This window comes from Prionailurus viverrinus, chromosome C2 (genome assembly GCF_022837055.1).
Source record: "Prionailurus viverrinus isolate Anna chromosome C2, UM_Priviv_1.0, whole genome shotgun sequence".
Lineage (NCBI taxonomy): Eukaryota > Metazoa > Chordata > Mammalia > Carnivora > Felidae > Prionailurus > Prionailurus viverrinus.
The window spans coordinates 96,697,379-96,722,460 of NC_062569.1; the positions used below are offsets into that span (position 1 = coordinate 96,697,379).

At 36.9% G+C, this 25,082-nt stretch overlaps 1 long non-coding RNA gene across 2 annotated transcripts; it reads right to left on the reverse strand.

The window, feature by feature from the left end:
• Nucleotides 1–136: 136 nt before the first annotated feature.
• On the reverse strand, nucleotides 137–20,481 carry LOC125175530 (uncharacterized). 2 transcript variants are annotated; one of them, XR_007155858.1, is made up of 4 exons: nucleotides 20,302–20,481; nucleotides 15,757–15,826; nucleotides 1,181–1,301; nucleotides 137–552 (listed from the first exon to the last, which is right to left on the reverse strand). It is a non-coding gene; the product is annotated as an uncharacterized LOC125175530 (long non-coding RNA). The 2 variants fall into 2 exon arrangements; XR_007155857.1 differs by having other exon boundaries at nucleotides 20,113–20,481.
• Nucleotides 20,482–25,082: the final 4,601 nt, after the last annotated feature.

Here is a 25,082-nt window from a genome sequence, read left to right on the forward strand (position 1 = left end):
TGAAGGGCTTCAAATTCAGGGACTCTTATGACCCCCTTAGGTCAATAATTTACTATAATACCACAAAGAACTCAGGAAAGTGTTGTACTTACTATTAAAATTTTATTGTAAAGGATAAAAATCTAGGCCAGCCAAATGAAGAGATACATAAGGTACAGTTTGGGAGGCCTCAAAACTCAGAGCTTCCATGCCTTCTCCTCATGAAATTAGTGTGGGTCACCCTCCTGGTGCATCAGTGCATCCATTAACCAGGAAGTTCTACTGAGCCTGTGTCCAGAGGGTATCTTGGGGTTCAATTGATTAAATCATTGGTGGCATGTTGAACTCAATGTCTAGCTTCATTCCTCTCTCCAGAGTTCAGCCTGACTCAAAGTCCCAACTCTCTGATCAAGGGGTTGGTCTTGCTGATGACCATGCCCCAGGCCATAGCTATCTGGAGGCCTATGTTAGTCTCATTAGTGTAGTCTCATTTATGAGCCAAGGGCTTTATGAATAATAAACACTCGACAACTCAGGAAACACCAAGGGTTTCAGAAGCTCTGTGCTGGGAACCTGGAACAAAGACCAAACAAATTTTTTATTATACAACAATGTTAGGTCTAGATAGATCTTAAATATTATACAATTATAAGAGTGTTGACTGTTAATTACAATAGTTGTCTAGCAGAAACAAAATGAGCCCCAGAACTGAGGTCTGTGGCTTCCAGTGATGCCCTCTGCTCCCCATGTCTCTCATTTCATTAGCTTATAGCAAAATGCCCTCCTAGAACTATCTGTAACACATGCATATTGAACTAGGTGATTTGAATTTAAGCACAAAGTAATTCAACATGCAGTAGGGTTTTCTGTCTTCCTCTTTCTCTTCCTATGCTACAGCCAAGAGCCCTTTTACCTCATCAAAATGGAGAGATAGTAAATGTTTTGAGGGGAACAAGGCTATTGAATGCATATGATGCATGTTTTCTGGAACAGGTAGCCCAAGTTTCTAGAAAGTATAGCCAAGTTTTCTGAGTAGTTTTTGAAAGACCCTTGACAGTTTATGCCATTTTCCATTTTGTGATGTTTTTATTCAAACCAGTAATTCCTATATAAAATCCTACATAATGGTTTGGTTTTCACGAGGACCTAGAGAAAATGGCTTGTCCTTCATAATACATTAGTTAGAGCCATTTTATCTCACCTATCATTCTTCAAGGGAGAAAGACCAGCACTTTCCATTTTCTGAGAATCCATCAATCTAGTCCAAATGTCTGGGTGGAGATGGTACTTAACTTGTTCTTTCTGAACTTATTTCTCTTGTCCTAAATGAAAAAACAAATTTTTGTTCTCTCTCTGCTGATCCAGCTGCAGGAGGCTTTCAAGAGCCAGACCTGATATTTGCTTTCACAAACACATGTGGCTGTATTTACACATTAGCAGGATTATGAGGTTCCTAGTGACCATTTGTGCTTGAAGAAAACTGTGGTTATGTTCAAGGCCTATTTCTATTTTGGCCTGATGTCACTTGTTTCTACTTGCCTGCCCTCACTGAGATGCTAAGCTTTCTTCTTATTTCTCTTCGTCACCCATCCATCTTTCCTTTTTCTTCTAATTTCCATCATCCCAAATATTTAAAGTATAGTGAGAGATTTTAGCTTTCAGTATTATTAAAACATCAAGATCTTCACTCTTATCCATTCTATGTAATACTGCTACTTTTCTTTTATTGAAATATAACTGATATACAATGTCACATTAGTTTCATGTATACAGCATAGTGATTTGACCTTTTTATACATTGTAAAGTGGATGCTTCAATAACTCTAGTTACAATCCATCACCATACAAAAGTAATAAAATATTATGGACTATACTCCCCATACTGTATGTTACATCTAATGACTTAACTGTTTTACAACTTGAAGTTTGTACTTCTTGATTCCCTTCACCAATTTTGCCCCCACCCTATTTCCCCCTCTGGCAACTACCAATTTTTTTTTTTTTTAATGTACCTATGACTCTGGGTTTTGTTTTGTTTCCTTGTTTATTTAGTTTTTTTAGATTCCACCGTTAATCAAAATCACGCAGTATTTGTTTTTCTCTGTCTGACTGGATGTATTTCATTTAATATAATATCCTCAAGGTCCATCCATGTTGCAAATGGCAAGATTTTTTTTTTTAATGGCTGAGTGGCACCATTGTCTGTGTATGTATACCACAACTTCTTTGTGAATTCAGCAATCAGTGGACATCTAGATTATTTCCATATCTTGTTTATTGTGAATAATGCTGCAATAACCAAAATGAGTGCTGCATATATCCTTCCAAACTAGTGTTTTTGTTTTCTTTGGATAGATACCCAGGATGGAACTGCTGTATCATATGGTGGTTTTATTTTTAATTTTTTAGGAAACTCCATACTTTTTTTCCATACTGGCTGTATCAATTGCAGTGCCACCAACACAATGCACAAGGGTTTCTTTTTCTCTACATCTTCACCAACACTTGTTATTTCTTGTCTTTCTGATGACAGCCATTCTGACAGGTGAAAAGTGGTATCTCATTGTGGTTTTGATTTGCATTTCCCTGATTGGTAATGTTGACCATCTTTTCACGTGCCTTTTGGCTCTCTGTATGTGTTATTTAGACAGAATGTCTATTCCAATTCTCTGCCTATTTTTTAATCAATTATTTTGTTGTTGTTGTTGTTATTGAGTTGATTTTTTGATATTACCCCTTATCACATATTACTTGTAAATATCTTCTCCCATTCAGTAGGTTGCTTTTTAACTTTGTTGATGGTTTCTTTCACTGTGCAAAAGCTTTTTAGTTTAATGTAGTTTCACTTATTTTTGCTTTTTTTGCCCTTGCCTTTAGAGGCAGAACCAAAAACAAAGCAGCAAGCAAACAAACAAAACATTGATAAGATTGGTGTCAAGGAGCTTACTGTCTGTGTTCTTTCAGGAGTTTTATAATTTAAGGTCTTACATTCAAGTCTTTAATCCATTTTGAGTTAATTTTTTGTACGTGATGTAAGATAGTGGCCTAGTTTCATTCTTTTGCATTTAGCTGTCCAGCTTTCCCAACACCCTGATTGAAGGTAATATCCTTCCCCCTTTGCATATTCTTGCCTCCTTTGTCATTAATTAATTGACCATATATGCATGGGTTTTTTTCTTTTTTTTTTTTTTTTTGAATTTTTTTTCAACGTTTTTTATTTATTTTTGGGACAGAGAGAGACAGAGCATAAACGGGGAAGGGGCAGAGAGAGAGGGAGACACAGAATCGGAAACAGGCTCCAGGCTCCGAGCCGTCAGCCCATAGCCTGACTCGGGGCTCGAACTCACGGACCGCGAGATCGTGACCTGGCTGAAGTCGGACGCTTAACCGACTGCGCCACACAGGCGTCCCTGCATGGGTTTTTTTCTGAGCTCTTTCTTCTATTTGTCTGTTTTTATGCCAATACTGTACTGTTTTGATTACTATAGCTTTGTAGTATAGTTTAAAATCCAAGAAGGTGATACCTCCAACATTTTCCATCATTCTCAAGATTGTTGTGGGTCTTTAGGGTCTTTTGTGATTCCATCTGAATTTTAGGATTATTCATTCGAGTTGTTTAAAAAATCCAATTGGAATTGTGATAAAAATTACATTGAGTATGTAAATTGCTTTGGGTAGTATGGACATTTTAACAATATTAATCCTTTCAACCCATGAGCGCAGAATATATTTCCATTTATTTGTGTTCTCTTCAATTTCTTTCATTGATGCTTTATAGTTCTCAGTGTAGAGGTCTTTCATTTCCTTGGTTAAATTTATTCCTACATATTTTATTGTTTTTGTTGTTATTGTAAATAGGATTGTTGTCTTGATTTCACTTTCTGATAGTTTCCTCTTAGTGTATCGAAACACAACAGATTTTTTGCATATTAATTTTGTACCATACAACTTTATGGAATTCATTTGTTCTAACATTTTTGGGTGGGGTCATTAGGATTAAACATACACACACACACACACTATTATGTCATCTGCAAATAGGGGCAGTTTTATGTCTTCCTTTGCAATTTGTATGCCTTTTATTTTTCTGGCCTAATTGCTACAGCTAGGACTAAAACACTCTACTGAATAAAAATAAGGAGAGTGGGTATCCTTGTCTTATTCCTGATCATAGAAGAAAATCTTTTAGCTTTTCTCCATTGAGTATAATATAAATTGTTGAGTTGTCCTATGTAGGTAGTCTTTATTATATTGAGGTTCATTTCTTCTCTGCCTTCTTAATTAAGAATTTTTATCCTAAATTGATGTTGAGTTTTGTCAATTTGTATTTTATGCATCTTTGAAATCGTCATTTGATTTCTATCTTTAATTTTGTTAATGTGATGTATCATGTTGGTTGATTTGCAGATGTTGAACCATCCTTGCTATCCCTAGAATAAATGCCACTGGATCATGGTGTGTGATCCCTTTTAACGTATTGTTGAGTTTGATTTGCTACCAGTTGGTTGAGGATTTTTGCACCTATATGCACCAGGAATACTGGCCCATAATTTTCTTTCTTTAGTTTTTTGGGGGGGTGGACGTGGGGGGGTCTTGATTTGGTATCCAGGTAGTTCTGGCCTCACAAAATGAATGTGGAAGTGTTCCCTTCTTTTCAGTTTTTTAGAAGAGTTTGAAAATAAGAGGTATTAAACCTTTTTTGAATGTTTGGTAGAATTCATCAGTAAAGTCATCTAGTCCAGGACTTTTGTTAACAAGGTGATTTTTTTATTACTGATTCAATTTTCTTACTAGTAATCGGTCTTCAGATTTTTCTATTTTTCCTGATTCTCACGGGAGACTGTATGTTCCTAGAATTTTTTTCATTTCTTCTAGGTTGTACAATTTGTTGGTGTATGATTATTTACAGTAGTCTCTTATAAAACTTTGTATTTCTGTGGTATCAGTTGCAGCTTTTCTTTAATTTCTGGTTTTATTTATCTGACATTTTTTTTTCTTGTCATATCTAGGTAAAGGCTGGGCAATTTTGCTTATCTTTTCAAAGAAACAGTTCTTACTTTTATTGATTTTGTTTCTATTGCTTTTTTTTTTGTCTCTATTTCACTTACTTCTGCTCTGATCTTTACTATTTCCTTCCTTCTACTAATGTTCAGCTTTATGTGTTGTTTTTCTAGTTCTTTGAGGTGTAATGTTCAATTGTTTATTTATGATTTTTCTTGTTTCTTTGAAGTAGGCCTGCATTGCTATGAGCTTCCTTAGCAACAACTTTTGCTACATCTCGTAAACTGTGGTACGTCATATTTCTGCTTTTGTTTGTCTCTGGGTGTTTTTTAAAAAAATTGCCCCTTTGATTCTATGATGGCCTAGTGGTTGTTCACTAGCATGTTGTTCACTAGCATGTTGTTTAATTTGTTTGTTTGTTTGTTTTCTTCTTTAGTTGATTTTTAGTGTCATACAATTGTAATCAGAAAAGGTGCTTGAGAAGTTTTCTTTTTGAATTTATTGAGACTTGTTTTGTGTTCTAACATATGATCCATCCTGGAGAATGTCCCATATGCACCTGAGAAGAACATGTATTCTCTTGCTTTTGAATGGAATGTTTTGTATATACCTATTAAGTACTTCTAATTTAATGTGTTGTTTAAGGCCAATGTTTTCTTACTGATTTTTCTGTCTGGATGATCTATCCACTGATGCTAGTGGGGTGCTGAAGTTCCCTACCATACAGTATTGCTTTTGATTTTCCCCTTTATGTCTGTTAATATTAGATTTATTTATTTTTGTGTTCTTATGTTGGGATATAACATCTTTATAAATGTTATATCTTTTTGTTGGATTGGCCCCTTATTATTATGAAATGTCCTTCTTTGTCTTTTAATACAATCTTTATTTTAAAATCTATTTTGTCTGATAGGAGTATACCTACACCAGCTTTTTTCCCCCCTCCCATTTGGATGTAATATCTTTTCCCAGATATTACAGCCTTATAATTTTAGGTAATTATTGATAGGAATATATTTATTGGCATTTTGTTAATTGTTTTCTGGCTGTTTTTTTAGTTCTTCTTTGTTCCTTTCTTTTTGTTTTTGTTTTCTTTTCAATTTTTTTGTTTTTGTTTCGTTTTTGGTTTTTTCTTTGGTTTTTGTTTTGTTTCCTTCCCCCTTCCCTTGTGGTATAATGTCTTCTTTTAATATTATGTTTATATTTCTTTCTCATTTCCTCTGTGCGTTTGCCATAAGTTTTTGCTGTGTGGTTACCATGAGGTTGACAAATAGCATCCTATGTATATATTTTAGGTTGGATAGCAACTTAAATTTATCCACCCCTAATTTTTTATGTTTTAGATCCCACATTTTACAGATTTTATTTTATGTACCCCTTAACTATAGTTTTAGTTAATTTTACTTTTTATCTTTTAACCTTTGTACTAGCTTTATAAGTTATTTACCTACTACCCTTACTACATATTTACCTTTTCCAGTGAAATTTTTATTTTCATTTATTTTCTTGTTATTAGTGCCATTTCTTTTCAGCGTAAAGTCCTTTTAACATTTCTGGTAGGGCCATTTTAGTGGTGATTTAGCTTTTGCTTATCTGGAAAACTCTCCCATCTCTCCTTCAATTCTGAATGATAGATAACCTTGCCAGGTGGAGATTTCTTGATTGGAAGTTTTTACTGTTGTTGTATTTCTTTTAGCACTTTAATTATGTCATGCCACTCCTTTCTGGCCTGCAAAGCTTCTACTGAAAAATCTCCTTATAGCCTATGGGGTTTCTGTTGTACATAAGTTGGTTTTCTCTTGCTGGTTTTAAGATTCTCTTTCTATCTTTAACTTAAAAAAAATGTTTTTTGTTTTTTGTTTTTTATTTACTCTTGAGTGAGAGAGACAGAGGGTGAGTGGGGAAGGGGCAGAAAGAGACAGGGAGACATAGAATCCGAAGCAGGCTCTAGGCTCTGAGCTGTCAGCACAGATCCCAACACAGAGCTCAAACTCACAAACCGTGAGATCATGACCTGAGCCAAAGTCGGCGCTTAACCAACTGAGCCACCCAGGCACCCAATCTATCTTTAACTTTTAACTTTTAATTCTTATGTGTCTTGGTTTGGATCTCCTTTTGTTCGTCTAACTTGGAATTCTCTGGGATGCCTGGACCTGGATGTCTGTTTCCTTCTCTGGATTAGGGGAGTTTTTAGCCATAATTTCTTCTAACTTTTCTGCCCCTTCATGTTCTTTTCTCCTTCTCGGACTCTTATAATGTGAATATTATCCTGCTCAATGCTGTCCTATTGATCTCTTAAGTTATCTTCACTTTTTCAAAATTCCTTTTGTTGTTGTTGTTGTTGTTCTGTCTGGATGAGTTCCAATGCTTTGTCTTCCAGCTCATTGATCTGTTCTTCGGTTTCATTTAGTCTGCTGTTGAACCCTTGTAGTGTATTTTTTAGTTCAGTCATTGTATTCTTCAACTCTTTGACTTCTGTTTGCTACCTTATTAGTTTCCGTTTTTTGGTTGAAGTCCTCATTGTGCTCATCTATTCTTTTTTTTTTTTTTTTTTTTTTTACTTTAGTGTGTATCTTTATGACCACTACTTTGAATTCTTTATCAAGTAGATTATTTATCTTCATATCATTAGGTTTTTTTTTCTGAGGTTTGATTTTGTTTCTTCACTTGGATATTATTTTTGTTTCCTCATTTTGCTTGGCTCTCTGTATTTTCATTTATTAGGTGAAATAGCTACCTCTTGCAGTCTTAAAGGAGTGCCCTTGGGTAGGTGGTAAGACTTCTCATTCACTCTTGTCCTAGTTCTTTTCTGTCAAACATTGTGATTGTCTAAACAGCCTGATTTATATTTGATATGTCCCCACATTGTTGAAAGTATGTCAAGACCTGTCAGTGTTCCTTGGGAGGAATCTCACTTAGCATTTGGTTTCAAACAGATTCAAAACCGTCAGGCATCAGCTTTTAAAATATGCAAATATATACAGACCTATGGGGCCACAGTCATACTCTGATGACCTCCAGCTTGGGAGATATAGTAGTATCACTTGGGCAAGGGTTGTAAAAATTGGGGCTGCAGATGAATGGATAAGGTCCTTTATAGGAGGCCTTCTTTTTTTTTTAACATAAAAAAAATTTAATGTTTATTTATTTTTGAGAGAGAGAGAGAGAGCATGTATGAGGCAGAGGAGGGTCAGAGAGAAAGAGAAACAGAGGATCCAAAGCAGGCTCTGTGCTGACAGCAGAGAACCCAAGGTGGGGTTCAAACTCACGAATTCACAGCATCATGATCTGAGATGAAGTCAGATACTTAACTGACTGAGCAAACCAAGAGCCTCAGGGAGGCCTTCTTGAACTGTAGTAAAACCAAGAGAGTGTGCAAGGATGGTGTCTCCCTGATTACATTACCTTGGAGTGCCTCCATCGCCTCTAGATGTGTGGAAAACTTGAAGCCTGTCACTCAGGCTGAAGCTCTATGATAAGTAAATAGGCCTTTTTCACAAGAAGACTAGCGGTGCATGTGTCTGCTGTCTGTGGAGTGCACTGGGAGTGTTGGCTTGTCAAGAACTCTCTTTCTGTTTATTATAGTTTCTTGGAACTCAGTACCACTAGTCCCTTTGGCCATGATGGCCAGGCAAATAACCACATCCCCTAAGTGATTTTCACAGACACCCTGTCTTTAGCAGGACCACTGTAGAATGTGGGAGACAGGGACACTCACTGGCTTGTGAAAGGCAGCCAGCCAGAAAATGTCTTGTCTGGGTATACCGATGGTCTTCAGAGATGCTACAGGAAACTGTGCTGTGTGTGCATGCCCAGCAGACCAGGTTGGGGCAGGAAAATGCTGTAACTACCTATACTTGATGGCCCCTGGTAGGGTGCTGGGGAGTTTAAAACTGCTCTTGCTTCCTGATTTGAGCAGGGGAGTGGGAAAATGCCATGACCATTCACATGCAAAGCAATAGGAGGGTACCATGCCAAGCATGTCTGCCTGTGCTAAGTGTAGGTGGAGACTGGCACAAGTGTCATCTGCCAGCATCTCGTCTCCAGAGAGCCTCACTGGTTTCCCCTGCGCCTCCAGCAGATGCCCCCAAAACAACAAATGAATCTCCTTCACATACATTCCAGGTGCTTTTCTAATTGGTGCTTTGCACTGTATCCCAGGTCAAGTGAGATAGTATGCAAGTCTTTTAAAGTAGAATCTCAGTTTTTTATAGCACTTTGGCCAGCAACTCCATTGTTTTTCTAAGCCAAGGAGCTCATTTCTCTGGTGCGGAGCTCAAGGGTCGGGAGTCCTGATGAGGGGCATTCACCCCTTGCTCCTCCAGGAAAATCTGGTAAGACTGGTGAGATCCCTCTCTTTGTGTGTCATTGTACCAGGGGTGGGGATTTTGGTGAGACTGTGTGTCTGTTGTTCCTACTTCTCCAGATGTGATCCTTTTATCCTGTGTTATGGAAAACCTGTTTATCTAGTTTTCAGATCTATTCCAGAGGGAAATGATCCATATGTAGCTGTAGATTCGGTGTGTCCGTGGGAGTTTGGAATCTTCCTGCAATGCCATCTTGGACCACTCTTCCTGCTACTTATTTTTTTTCATAAATATCACCAATTATGTTACTCCTCCCTGTGATAACTTGAAAATGAAGGGCAAATTTAGCCTGGCATTCAAGGTCTTTCATAACAAGATTTCATAACAAGATACTATTTTAAATATGTGTATCTGCTTCTAAACTGGCCTATAAAGTGTTTCCTGGATTCCTGTCCGTATTGGCCAATTGCTTTTATTTCCACTGTATAAAATAATGCCTACTGAACTGATAAAATTTCATCATCTTTCAAGATCCAGCACAAATGCTATTTGTACCAGAAAATCATTTATTCTGTCCATCTGAACTTCTTTTCTTCTTTCCAGTAGAGTTTTACTGATGACAAACTATGTGTTAGTAAGACCATTAGTTACTAGAAATACAATTGTGAATAATTTAGCGATAGTTGTTTTGTTTTGTTTTTTTTTTTTTTTTTTTTTTTGCCTTCAGGATTTTTAAGCCCAAGGAGAGGCAAAAGAGAAACATAGCAATGTGCAAAGAGTACTATGAGGGAGGACCCACAAGGTTCTATGGGTTCGAGGGGAACTTGGCCTAGTCTTCAGCAGTGAAAGGATTCTGTGAAAAAGTGACATTTATGCCAAGGCTGGGATCAGAGTTTACCAAATGTAGGAATGATGAATAAGGATGAGGGAAAAAGGTTCCATGCAGATAGGAAACATGTGTTAAGGCCCCAACATAAAATAAAATAAAATAGGGGCACCTGGGTGGCTCAGTCGGTTAAGCGGCTGACTTCGGCTCAGGTCATGATCTTGCGGTCCATGAGTTCGAGCCCTGCGTCGGCTCTGGGCTGACAGCTGAGAGCCTGGAGCCTGTTTCAGGTTCTGTGTCTCCCTCTCTCTGACCCTCCCCCGTTCATGCTTTGTCTCTCTCTGTCTCAAAAATAAATAAACGTTAAAAAAATAAAAAATAAAAATAAAATGAAATGAAATGAAACAAAATACACAGAACATTTGAGGAATGGAGAGAATTTCCAAATAATATGAACATAAAACAAATTAAAAAAGTGATGGAAGCTGATACAGGGAGGAAGTAGAGTTTATAATAGTTGTTATCAAACTACAATAGCAACGTTGATCCAGTGGGAACCTGGGTATACAGAACAAGAAAGGAGAGACCTATAATTTGAAAATTTAGATCTGAGAATCTTCAGAATGCTGTGGTCACTAACTTAACAACAGAGTAGTATGCAGGAGTGTGAAGCTAAAACATGAAGTTGAAGAATACCAATATTTAAGAAATGGTCCAGGAGTCTAAGCAGAAATGGCCAGAAAAGCAAAGGGAGAAAAAGCAAGAGGGTGTGATGGCACAGTAGCAGGAAATAAGTTAAAGATAAGCAAGAGTTAAATGCTCCTAAGAAGTTGTGTAAGATAAGGAATGAGAAGTGCCTATTAAATTTGCCCTAAAAGGAATCAGTGTGAGCTCTGGAAAAAACATCTTCAGTGGAACTCTGGGGGTATAGCCAGACTACCCTGGATTGAGGTGGGAATGAGTGTAAAATGGTGACACTCCAAGTGAGAGCTATTATAGGAAGATTGTGAAACAGTGAAAAAAAAAAAAGGACATTGGAAGCTAAAGGTAAATATGGGGTGAAAAAGGAATATTTTAAATTATGAAAGATCATATGTTTACATACTACAGAGAAAGGTCCAGTAGAAAGATCGAAATTGAAAATGTAGAAGAGAGGGAAAATTCTTGTAAGTCTCAGGGAAGAAAGTAAAGCAAACTAAGAATTAGCCTTAAACAGGAAGTTAATTAATTATTTGTGGCAACAGGAAAAGACAGAAAGTAAGGTGTGAATTCCCAATTATGTGCAGGTTTGGGGGCAGAGAGTTTGGGAAAATCTCCTTTTGATAACTTACACTCTCTACAAGTTTCCATTATATTTTACTTGTAGCCCTTTCTAGCACTTGATACACTGTCTCATAGGTTTGGGTTTACTGGCTCTATATCAACCATATTATAGATCAGTGCTGTCCAAAACATATAAAATGCAAGCCACTAATGTGAGCCACATATGTAATTTTAAATTTTCTGGTAGCCAGGTTAAGAAATGCTAAAAAAGGAAATCATTATTTTTTTCTTTTTGAAAAAATGCTATTTATTTTTTAAAGCAGTTTTGGATTCACAAGAAGATTGAGCAGAATGTGAAGATTTCACATACATCCCCTGCCCCCAAACAGCCTCCCTGTTATCAACATCACCTATTGGAATGGCAATTCTGTTATATAATTAATGAACCTACATTGATATATCATTATCATCCAAAGCCCATAGCATTTACATTAGGGCCTAAGGACACAATTAATTTTAATATGTTTTATTTAATCCAATGTATACAAAATATTTATCATTCAGCATTTAATCTACATAAAAATTAATGAATGTTTCTCATTCTGTTTTTTTTGTTGTTGTTGTTGTTCCAAATATTGGAAACCTCACATGTATTTAACATTGTATTAAATCTCGATAGAGATCAGTCACCTTTCAAGTGCTCAGTAGTCACATGTGGCTAGTGACTACTGTACTGAACAGTACAGATAAAGGTGGTAAGTACCATGAGAGCAGATACTGTTACTTTAATCTTACTTTATTTCATTTTATTTTATTTCATTTCATTTTGAGAGAGAGAGAGCATGTGAGCGCCCAAGTGGGGGAGGGGCAGAGAGAGAGACAGAGAGAGAGGGAGAGAGAGAATCCCAGAAAGGCTCCAGGCTATCAGTGCAAAGCCCAGTGCAGGGCTCAATCCTATCATGAGATCATGAGATCATGAGATCATGAGATCATGACCTGACCTGAGATCAAGAGCTGGAGGCTTAACTCCCCCCAACCCAGGGGCACTCCCCCAACTCCCTGCCTTCCCCCCCCCCAACTTTCCTCTACTTTTAATCTCTTTTGTTCCCTCAATGGTTGTTGAATTAAAACTGCATAAGATGAGAAACATCTATTAAAGTAGTCATAGGACATTCAAGAATTTCTAAAAGAATACTTAATTGATCCAGTAAATAAAAATCAGCAGTGTCTATGTAGTTTTTGTCAGCTCTGTTGCTAGAAAAGTCCTTTTTTTTCTCTCTTCAAAGACATTTGGGAAACTGAGTTTATCTTCATGAAGGGAAATGATGCTATGTGCATTTGTGCTCTATAGATGGGATTAGGAAGCTTTGTGACTAAATCAGGCTCAGTTGCTCTACCCGAGGCTTTCCAACTTCTGCCTTTCCAGGAGAGATTCTGATTCAATGAGTATGCATTACTACAGAATTCATCTGATTTGATTTTAGAGCAGTTTTTCTTCTTTTCAGTAAACTAGCACCTCCCTGGCAAGTGGATAGTTTGGATTAGTGGAGGATGGGGAGATTGCAGACTCCTCACTCCTGGCTAACCACAGTCAAAGCAAATAAGCATCGAAGAGTGTCCTCCTCTCCAAATAGTCCGTGTGCAGATGGAAGAATCCTTTCCTTAGAGATGCAGCCTCTGGTACTGCCCATGTGCTACATGAATGAATGCGTGATAGAATAATTGAATGCTGAAGTTACAAGTGACCTTAAAGATCATCTTATTGACACTTCCACACCCTCTTCTCCCAAGTTCTTCTTTTGTGAGGAAGTAGCCACAATTCTGCGTTTCTTCTGATACTGAAAACAGAACTGAGGACTTGCATTGAGACTTTCCCTAGAAACACATTTTGTTTAAAAGCATGGTCAGACCAGACTGAATGTACCCTACAGAATAATTCTTGGACATGTGGCTTATATATTTGCAACTGACAAAAAAAGTCACTGTGACAGATTCTCTTCCTCGAAATAGTTAAGCGTTGTGTATTCTTGAAGCATCGAATGTGTCCCTTTAAATGGATTCTCCCATTTATTTTAAATTTCCTAAAATAAAAAAAGATCCCTGCTATGTATGGACTCCTTTGTCAGTTTCTGCCACTGTACTCCCAGCTGTGGCTACTGAAGAGCTCCCAACAGATTGCTCAGCTTTGCCTAATTCCTGAATCATTAAGATTCAGGCCTGGTGGTATATTAGAAACTAATTCTCTACCAGCAGGAATAAGAAAATTAGTCTGTAGCCCTATGCCAGGTGTCCCTTTTCTCCCAAGGACTGCATCAGCACCAAGCTGAGCTTTCTTTCTCTAATCACCACCCCTCCCCTTCCCTGTGCATTGCCACATTTCCATTCCATTCTTCGGAGCTGCCTGCCCTTCTGAGCCCCTTGTAACAAACCCAAAGCCCAAGCCCAGTTGTGTAGGCCTCTGGTCCCCTTCTCACTCCTGCAGATTTCTGCCTTTAGGGTCTACATCCTAGTCCCAGCACCTTCAGTCACAGTGTCCTGCTTGAATCCTGGTGGCACCTCATGACAGCAGGGCTCAGTACCCTCACCTACTGCTGGGTATCGAGCCAATCCCTCCGTGGACTCCCTTGTTTCCCTTTCTTTAATCAGACCTTTTGGAAAACCCAGCCTAAACCTAGAGGATTCACTGTGTTATTTTGGATCTAGCAGTTTGGTCTTCAGCTCTTTTCCCTTGGCATTCTCACATCTACCCTAGGATACCTCTTCAGAGCACAAATTTCTGTGTTTCTAGACAGCTTCCTCCTCCCCACTCCTCTGCTGCAAGGTACAGCATGGCTCAGGCTTAAGTTATGCAGAGTTTCAAATTCTGGCCATTTTTTATTATTTTTAAAAAATTTTTAAAAATGTTTATTTATTTTTGAGAGAAAGGGGGAGAGAACCCCTAGCAGGTTCCATGCTGTAAGCGTGGAACCTGGCTCACAGCTCTATCTAACGAACCGCGAGATCATGACCTGAGCCAAAGTCAAGAGTCCGATGCTTAACTGACTGAGCCACTCTGTCACCCCCCTGGCCAATTTTTGGAAACAAAATAATAAATAATTGTTTGTGTTATAGTTTCTCATTTCAGTGGGTACTAGGATTCTTTCTGCAGCATTATTATACTTTTAGTGTCTTTGATGGCTGCCTTACCAAGAAAAAAATATCGTATGTCTAATTTTAAACATGTAGTTTAAAAGGTACTGTCAAACTTTAGGTTTGGTATAGGGCTCCATAAAGATGAGAAAAGAGATTGTAGTGCTGTGAGTTCTGCTTACGCAAAAAATTACAGATACTCAGGGTTGGTTGGGTAAGAATGGAAACACAGGTGTGGTACTACTCTTGACTGTTTTTTTGTTTGTTTGTTTTTTGCTTTTGCTTTCACTTTTTTTTTTCTTTTGAGATGTTAAAAAGAAACCCACTGTACAAAGTCAAGATAGATTTTTTAGGTACAGAAATCTCAATTATCAAGACTATGCACACTAAAACACACTCTGTTCCATATATTAGCCTGCAGAGACTTCATCATATATTAGACTGCAGCAAAGAATGTGTTTATATAGCCATCTTGAAAATTGTCAGATGATATATCGCTTGAAGGCTGTCATATAAAGTAAAACATTAAGAAGAATATTTATGGGGTTTTTGTGCTGTCCTAGCATTACAACTCCAATAAATCATTCTGCAGTCTGTACCCCTCTTTCCTTTCTGCCTTTGTAAAAGTTGTGCAGTTGAATGGTTAGTTTGGACTTGGAAAATAACAAGCCTCCTAGAACCCTGAATTGGGGAGCAATGATTAAAATGCCATCCTGTGGGATGTTACTCCCTATCCTGTGTGCACCAAACTGCACATTTCCCCTGTGTCCACTTTGTATGCTCCTTGTATGAAATTAAAACTTGGTTGTTATGGGGCGATGGCTGCATAATATCAAAAATATTCCATTTCTCAAATAGTACTAGAAAGCTGCAAATTAAAAAGATATCAAGTGGTACCAGTCATTTTGACAATGTACTGACACTGAACAGTTAGAGACATTCTAGTAGTTTGGGTTTACAAAGTGCTGTTAAGTAAGTAGAGAGTTTATCGTAGAGCAGCTGTGAAGCTCTCTTGCCCTTTTGGGTGCTTTTGAGGTCTGTGTTGATTCCTATGTCAGGTTCCATGCTGCCCTTGATGAGTGGTAGAAGTCTAAGCCAAAGTCAGCAGCTTTCATTTTGACACATACCACCTTTTAAGGAGAAATAACATAGTGAATAGTATTTTTAGGTGCAATTACTGACATCCCATCCATTTGAACAGCATTGTTGACTTAGCATTCAAAAGTAGCTTTTTTATGTTTTCTGTTTTACCTTAGATATATTGTGAGGTTGCTGCTAGGTACTCATTCAGCCAGAGATGCTAATGTATTCGTATTCACAACTTAGAAGGAAGAAAGAAGGAAATAGAGTTAGATTTTGAGCACCATTAATATTCAATCCAGAGCTTCACAATAGGGACCCCTGGTCAACATGACAGGCAGTTGTGTGGGGCAGCCTCAAATTCCAGAGGGTAGGGTATACCCAGGTCCCCATCTTCATTTGTATTTTGGCTCTGTACATTAAGCCTTACAAAAGAGAAAATGATAAGTATCTCTAGGCTTTCATTTTCTTACTCTTCCGTATATACTTGTTCATTTTTACAGGAATGGGAATGGATATCCATCTCTCATTTGAAAATCTCATATCTTTTCACCAAGGCTGCTAATATAGCAGGTATGAAATGCAAAATGCTACCACAGGACTAAAAGAAAGAAATCAGCACCATATGTAAAAGCTAACTAAATATGACACAAATATTCATTTCTTATATTTTATTCTATTGTTAAAGAATCCATACATAAATAAATAGCATTTTTCTGGAATGTCATGAATGAACATTGAGAAATTTGAGCTACAGATTTGCAACGAAGACATGGTATGACAAATCTATAATTCAGTAATGAGCATGACCTGTGTTACTATGATCCTCCCTGAAACTTGTATATATATTTTTAATTGATGGTTACTATGCTTAGCTTACTTCCTTTATTTATTTTAATATCTATTTTCTTTAACTCCTCAAGGAATTAAAACACATTCCCTAGATTTTCAAATCTTCCCTAATTAAAAATTGTTCCTTTAAAAAAATTAGCATATGTTTCAAGCCAACTTCCTTAGATCAACTTGTAAATTTAGGTAAGTGAATATTAATAACAGTTGTCAACATTTACTTTGAACACCAAATCAGTACAACACAATCTGCATATATAATATAAAACTGTTAATATAATCAGAGATTACATGTATTTAGTAATTTGTGTATTACACATAGCATAGAAATGGAGAGAGTGGGTGTGCTACCTAGGACAGGCCAGATTTATCTCAGGAGTTTTGTTTTAGTGTTTGTTTTCTGAGTTTGTGTTTGTAAAATAAATATCTGATAACAGCTTAAGAACTGCTATCCCCATATTATTATAGAAATAATGACACAAATCATTGTGTCATCTCATTGTCTTCCCAGAGTCTCCTCTTAGTCTGTGAGGTCCAAGGCAAAGACCACGGCTACATAGTCTCTGTACCTAATGCAGTGATTGGCATGTAGTAGACAATAAGGTTTATTGAATTAAGGATGCACACTCCTTGGCTTTGGAGTCATACAGATCTAAGATCAGAAATGGGTTATGCCATATAGGACTCAGGTGACCTTGAGCAAGTTATTCATTGTTCATTGGTTTTAGTATCTGAAAAAAAGAAAAAAAGAAAAAGAAATCTACTTCTTGGGTAATTTTGAACTTTAAGTAAAAGTTATTTACATTAAAAGAACTGGCATGTTTTCAAGGCTCAAAACATACTACTTCTTTCCCTCCTCCCAGCCCTCTATATTGATATGGTAGGAATTGGAATTCAAGTCTAAAACAAGAGAAACTTGCTAATACAATTGACCCTGGAACAACAAAGATTTGGACTGTATGGGTTCACTTAAACACAGATGTTTTTCAATATATGTATTGGGATTTTTTTTGATATTTGTGACAATTTGAAGAAACCTGTAGACAAACTATATAGCCTAAAATATCAAGAAAGAAAGAAAGAAAGAAAGAAAGAAAGAAAGAAAGAAAGAAAGAGAAAGGAAGAAAAAAAAGAAAGAGAAGGGAAGAGAAGAAAACTGAGAAAAATTTAGTGATTATTGTAAGAGTATAATACATAATACATGTAGAAAATGTGTTAATCAACTGTTTATGTTATCAGTAAGGCATCTAGTTAACAGTGTGTGTTGTGTTGGGGGGAGGGGGTTGACATCCCTAACCCCTATGTTGTTCAAGGGTCACCTGTAGTTGCCTCTCCAATCTTTCCAGCAAACAGTCTTTCTTTCCTTTGATATGAAGTTATAAAGAGAATTTGCCTAGAATTAGGAAAACTGAGTAGGCAGAGAAGAGAGAGGAAAGAAGGAAGGAAAAATATCAATTTGGTCTTTGGAAATTTGATGGGTTGTTGGCCATGCTTGCTTTAATGCCAATGATAAGCACCGTGGATGTAAGACATAGCTGTGAAGCAGGTGGTATATGTTTCTGCAGTACTCACTAGTTTGCCTCTTCATGCTTGAATTTTGACAATGGTGGGTGGGAGCTGTTTTGGGTCTACGTATTTGGGCCTCTGAGGAGCTAAAAGCTTTGAAGACTGTTCTTTCTCATTTAAAAATGAAAAAAAGGTGCATGCCTGACTGGCTCAATGGGAAGAGCATATGACTCTTAATCTCATGAGTTCAAGCCCCATGTCGGGTATAGAGGTTACCAAAAAATAAAATGTAAATTCATAATCCAAGGAAAAAGGTAAAATATTTTAAAAATGAAAAATACAAAATGAAAATAGCTTTATTCACTTTTTCTGATCATTAAGGCAATCCATCCATATATTATACAAGTATGGATTTGGTACGAGAGAAAGAAAAGATAAAATAATCTCTTATTAGACCCCTCTCCTCAGACATCCACTTTTAACTTTTGATTTATATAGCTTTTCAATATTTTTCTTTGCTAATATAGAAGAAAACTAAGTCATATACTCTCTCATTTTTAAATAAATATATTATGGAGAGATTTCTAGGTTAACAAGGATAGACCTACATATATAATGGCTACATTATATATTAAAATTATTATGTTTGATCACCTGCTTATTAATGAGCATTTTGGTTATTTCAATTTTTACATTCTTGTAAACAATACTCGTGAACCTTAAAAATACAATGTTGATATTAATATGATTATATATTGTTATATAATTTTGGGTTACATTCCTAGTTGAATTGTTGAGTATAAGAGAGTACAAATTTTGAATTATGATTCATTTTTCCAGACTGTCTGATGTTTGAGCCATTTTTCCTTTCCACCAGGGAATGCTTAAGGGATCCAGGTGCTAACATATATACATGGCAATAATGAACCACTCTTTGGTGTTTGTAAAATGCTTTCATATTCTTTGAATCACTTGGCCCTTCTGACCCTTATGACTATCCTGTGAGGTAGGCAGGGCAGCTACAATATACACTTAAGTAAACTGACGCAAGCTAGTATGTGTGCTTCCTTGATGGTCCAGCAAATACTGATTGAAGTTTGCCTTTCATTACCATCTCTTCATGGAAATAGAATGATAGTTTAGTATATTTATAGTTCAGATCTATTATTTAAAATCTGTGATTTCTGCTAAAAGAAAATAGCAGGTGCCAATTGGCCTTTCATTTGCATATCATTTGCATCTGCTGCATTAGATGTCATTTTTACAGAAATCCTCTTGGTTCTTATCAGAAAAAAAAATTTGAGGGGTAAAAGTAACACTCAAAATTTACGGACTCATGCTGTTGATATTCTTAATTACTGAGAAAAAAAGGGGCTAGACCTTCCTGGTTAAATTTATTCCTCGTATGTTATTCTTTTTGGTCCAACTATAAACGGGATTGCTTTCTTAATTTCTCTTCCTGCTACATAGAAATGCAACAGGTTTGGGTGTATTAATTTTTTCTCCTGCAACTTTACTGAATTCATTCATTCTAAAATAAATCACAGAGATGAAAATACAGCATAGGGAGTATAGTAAAAAATTATGTAATAATGTTGTATGGTGACAGATGGTAATATACTTATCTTGGTGAATATTGTGTAATGTATAGAATTGTAAAATCACTATGCTGTGCAACTGAAACTAATATAACACCGTATGTCAACTATTCTTAAATAATAAAGAAAAAAAAAAAGAGGACCTGAACCATGCAATACCACTTTGCCTCTGCAGGCTACTTTCCCCATGGATTTTCTTACTAATGATGCCACTAGCTCAAAAGTGCGTATAAGACTTGATTTCTCTGTAAATACCCTGGTCTTAGCCTGTATAAATAACTCTTCACCTAATATCCCTACCATAGCTGAGACAAGTCCAGTATATTCAGGCAATATACTAGTAAAGGAAAGTCAACAGAGGATAAAAGTCTTCTTCTTGTGCTTTTATAGACATTTGAGAATCTAATGTAAATCATAGATTTTCTTACTGATTACACTACAGATAAATACTCATGCAACACATCTGTATATAATTAATAAAACTCATGGATTCTTTAGTGTCCATAAATGGGCCACAAAGAATAATCTAAGAATCTTTTTTGGATATCATCTGATTTGAAAAACCATATCTTACTTTCTTGGGTTACTGATGATTTCTTCATAAAAGTTTGTTATTTCTTGAGTGTTTCATAGTAGCCAGCACCTAACACTATATTGCTTTGTACCAGACTATCTAAAGTATAGATCAAGAGAGGCCAACACGTATTATGAACTAAATTGAAGCCTCCTCTCCAACAGTTGACAGTTTCTTCCCTGGCCTCACCTGTCATACAGTGCCCTTGGTTCTACACAGACTTCAGAGGATAGCCATGTTTCTATATAATATGACCATCATAACACAAGTACAACAAAAAGAGATAAATCCATACAGAGCTTAGGTGAAGAAGACCTTCTGTCCCTACTCTGGTTTTCTGTTTTCTTCAACCTCTTTCTAATGTTTGCTGTTGTTTCCTTTTTATTTGCTGAAAGAATTTAAAGTTCCATGTTATTGTGTTCTAAGGGATTCTATGACTTGAAAAACTCTTCCTCTCTGTATCTTAAACAGTTGCTAGGAGACACCAGCTAAACAAGCTATAAATCAATAAGCCTGTGGTCTTATGTTTTCTGGAAGTAGAGGGATAGTGTGTCCCTTTGTAGGAGAGGATATACTAGAGATTGCTGAGCAAACTACTCAGAGACAAGATCTCCTAGTTCTTAGCAGAGATTGAGAGAACAGAATAACAAAGATGATTTTCTGAAGAAGGAACTTCTGAAATGAAATAGAAAACTGGTATTTGAGGCACAACTTAAGATGAGAGTTGTTATTAAAAGAAAGAAATTGCTTTCTCTAAAGCCATGTAAAATTTCACAAGGGGATGAGTGAGGTTTTCAGTTTAGAGCATCTTACCAAGTTACTTTGCAGCCCAGATTGTAGCACTGTGAACAAAGGAGTGTCTCTGTCTCATTTGGAAATTTAACAAAACAGTTTTCTCCATTTTCTCTATGGTTAAGTCCAGTGAGTTTGCTCATCTTCCCCACCCCCACTCAAAAAATAAACCATGTCTACTGGGGCATGTAGCATAGGCTCCCTTTTTAGTCCTTCATAGTTTCTAGGGCTAAGCTATAATAGGGTTTTGCTTTATTGTGTGATTTGGGTAGGAATAAAAAGATAATACTGATCCTCATTTTTTTTTTATTCACTCATCCTGTCTATGACTGAGTTTACTCAATAATGGATTTATTTCCCTGCCTATTAAAAGACTGTGACAGGGGTGCCTGGCTAGCTCAGTCAATTAAGCATCCTACTTCAACTCAGGTCATGGTCTCCCGGTTCGTAGGTTCAAACCCTGTGTCAGGCTCTGTGCTGACAGCTCTGAGCCTGGTGTCTGCTTTGGATTCTGTGTCTCCCTCTCTTTCTGCCCCTCCCCTGCTTGTGTGCCTGCTCTCTCTTAAAAAAAAAAAAAAGATTGTGCCATATTAAGCACACGCTGTTTGGAAGGAAGGAAGGAAGGGAGGGAGGGAGGAAGGAAGGAAGGAAGGAAGGAAGGAAGGAAGGAAGACCTACTAAAAGACAATACTGCAGTTTTATCAGCAAATACCTTAGGGAAATTAATTGCTATAGTTGAGCAGGATCCTCAGCAAGATGAATGTTTGGATGAGGGTTGAGACCCTGAGAGGGGAAATAGGTTACTTACTTCAGCAGTTTCACCAGAGGTCAATCAGGCCAGACCTCTAAGGATCATAGGAACTCAGAGAGGCCAAAAAGGAAATTAAAATATCCAACTTGTGAGGCCAATTTAGGCTGTTCACTTATTCCAGTACAGAATTAGTGCTCTGTAGCTCTGGTCCCGACAGGCACATTTCACCTCAGTGACCCCCTAGTTACTAACGTTTTAAAAACTCTATGCTTTTTCACTAGTTTAAGCTCTTGAATAGCATCTTTTCCAAAACCACACTGTAGAAAACCCCATCACCATACAAATAGTAATGACCATAGCATTTGTCACAATCATCTTGATACAAAGATGATTTGTCTTTTCTAAAGTTTTAGTGTCAGTTCATAAAAGCCTGCCTGGGCTTGCTGATTCCCATTTACCTCAGCTCCAGGACTTACTTAACCCTCAGCAACAGGAAATCTCCATATTGCTCCCCAGAGTTAGGTAGCAGAGTTTAGTGTTAAATGTTGCAGACTTGGAAGAGAGCTGGATTCTAACTGTGATGATGCACTAATATTTTAACTTTGGCAGGTCACTTCCCTGGTCTGGGACTAAGTTACTCCATTTGTACAAGGAAGATGCATTCATTCTTATTAAGAACCTACTGTGTGCTGGGCATGTAGATAACCCTTAACCCTTAACATTAACATGTGTGAGTATAGATAACCCTTAACGTCCTTTTGGATCTATAATCCTCAGGCTTTGTCTTTTAGCCCATAGCAGGTCTCATCACTGAGTCCAATTTGCTGTTGCTGATCATGATATGGTCTTTATTTCCGGTTAAAATATTCTTTATTTCCAAGTGAGTATTTGAGGTTCTATATCCAACCTTCTCAAAGGCTGGATGTTCTCTGTTTAATCTCCAGTCCCCCTATGATCATTACCACCATACTCCTACCTTCTAGCCCTTGCTTATTAGCTACTGTTGGAAACTCTTATCTTGTTGTCCTTTTTCTGTTTAAAAAGATACTTTGGCGTCTGGCCCAGAGTTCTTGAGATTTGCACATTTTTTCTTCCCTTCAGGTTGGTCATAGTGCTGATCCCTGAATTACCATTCTCCCAGTAATTCACCCAGCCTTCCTGTCATGCCACAGATAGGCTCCAGTGGTCTTACTTGGTACTGGATTTCCCTCAACAGAATGATTCTGCTACTTTCTAATTCCGGTTCTGACAGCACTCTGATTAAATATACCAACCAAAAGATGGAAAATGCTTATGGCAAACCTTCAGGCAATAGAGCATACTTAGGTCAGTTTATTATTGCTGCTTATCTATATAGAAATGCCAAACAACAAGCACTCCCCATTCTAGCTGGTAACAAGCCAAAAGAGAAGTGCCAGACTTCTGTTGTCTCATCATCCCGTTTTCTCTATTTTTCTTTATTTTTGATTCTGTGTCAAATATCTGTCTGTGCATCGCCTTCTTGCCTCCTAAGTACTGACTCTCTTTGGAGCTTTGGTTTTAGAAACATGCACATATATATATGCAATTAAATGCAGGCTTTGACTTTTCGCCTGGGAAACTGGAAGGATAAGGTGAGCTAAGCTTTTAATTACAAGTACCCATTCTGGGAGGCAGGGAGTTTGAGCTTCCGACAGCTACCGCTGCTTTGCCTAATCCCATCTTTCAGGGAAGAAAAAAGAAAAAGCCTACATGTGTCTATCTACAAAAATGTTGACTTAATATATTTGACATTTTTTAAAATATATTTGCTAAAGTAAACTCTTCTTGAAAACCAAGGAAAAAATACTACTGTTGTTGTTAAGGTGAAGGCTTAATGTACTTGATTCCTTGATTTATCTTTGATTACCACATTGTTCTATATCTGTTTTGCTTAAGATTGTCTCATGATATACAGACATGCTAGTATTCTGCACTTTTATAACTGCTTTCATCCAGAATCCCAAATCTCTTTACAAATACTAATTACTGTGATCTAATGTCACTGGAAATTGTTAAATATGCTCCAAAGAGGTTAAACACTTTAAATCCCGATTTACAAATTAAAAACTAGAATGTGGAAAAGCTAAGCTACATTGGGGGATTTAAATAGGGTTTTGGTTGAAACAACTGGAAATGACAGCTGTCAACCCAATCCCCTAGTCCTTGAACTCATTTGATATCCTACACTTCTTGAATTATTATACATGTAGGAAGACAGGTTGCCATTGTGAATTCAGACACTGAAGATCTTTTTTTCCTCCAAATAATATATAACACCTAAAAATATCATTGTAGAGTTGTGGCATCCTCCCAGGTCATGCTTTAAGATATTTCTTTCTTACAGAAGTCATTTTTGTTTTAAATCATGGACTGTTGATTACTGATCACTGATTGTGAAATTATTCCTTACTTCTTTAGCAATTTCGAGACATCTACAAATTGGATTACATTTTGTAAGCTTAAAATAATATAGATGTGCATGCACACAAACATGTAAGTATAGGTATGTGTATATATATGGGCACATATATGTATATTTATATATAATATGTATTCATGTATATCATATAAATAAATATATATACACAGAAAATAAGACAAACTTAAGATCTTGATGTAAGGAACAAGTAAATGAAAATTTCTTATGTGTGATACAACCATGTGTCAATATATTTCTATTACTGCCTTCTTATTTCTAAAAGCTTGTCTGTATTTAGAGTTTTGGTAAAGCTGGAAGAAATAACATCTATACTCACCATCTCATAGTCTAACTTCATCTCAGCATTACCTTATTAGATTTTACCCTCAAAGATTATTTAGCAAGAGGTGCTTCAGAGCCCAAACTGTAAGTAGATATACATAGACTAGAAAGTATGTCTAAAGAATGAGACTGATCTTAGAGTAGGTAAGAGGTGATAAGAATTTTTTTTAAGATTTTAATAGGCATGAAGTAAATAGATATGCTATTAGGAGATGTCCGAGTAGATATTTGGAAAGTGAGAGTACGAACCTGAGATATGTTTGATTGTATATAGATAGGGAAATTAAAGACTACCATTGGGGGCTCCTGAGTGTCTCAGTTAGTTAAGCTTTAGACTCTTGATTTTGGCTCGAGTCATGATCTAATGGTTCGTGAATTCAAACCCCACATTGGGCTCTGCGCTGACAGTTCAGAGCCTGCTTGGGATTCTCTCTCTCCCCCTCTCTCTCTGCCCCTCTCAAGCTCACACACTTTCTCTCCCCAAATAAATAAATAAACTTAAAAAAAAGATCTTAACAAAAGAATAAAAGACTACAATTGGCACAAATATTTGGTGGGATTGCAAAGAAACCTTGCCAATGCAACATGCAAGTGGTACCTCGTTTCCTCCCGAGCCATATCCTAGACCATTAGATCTTTTGTTTC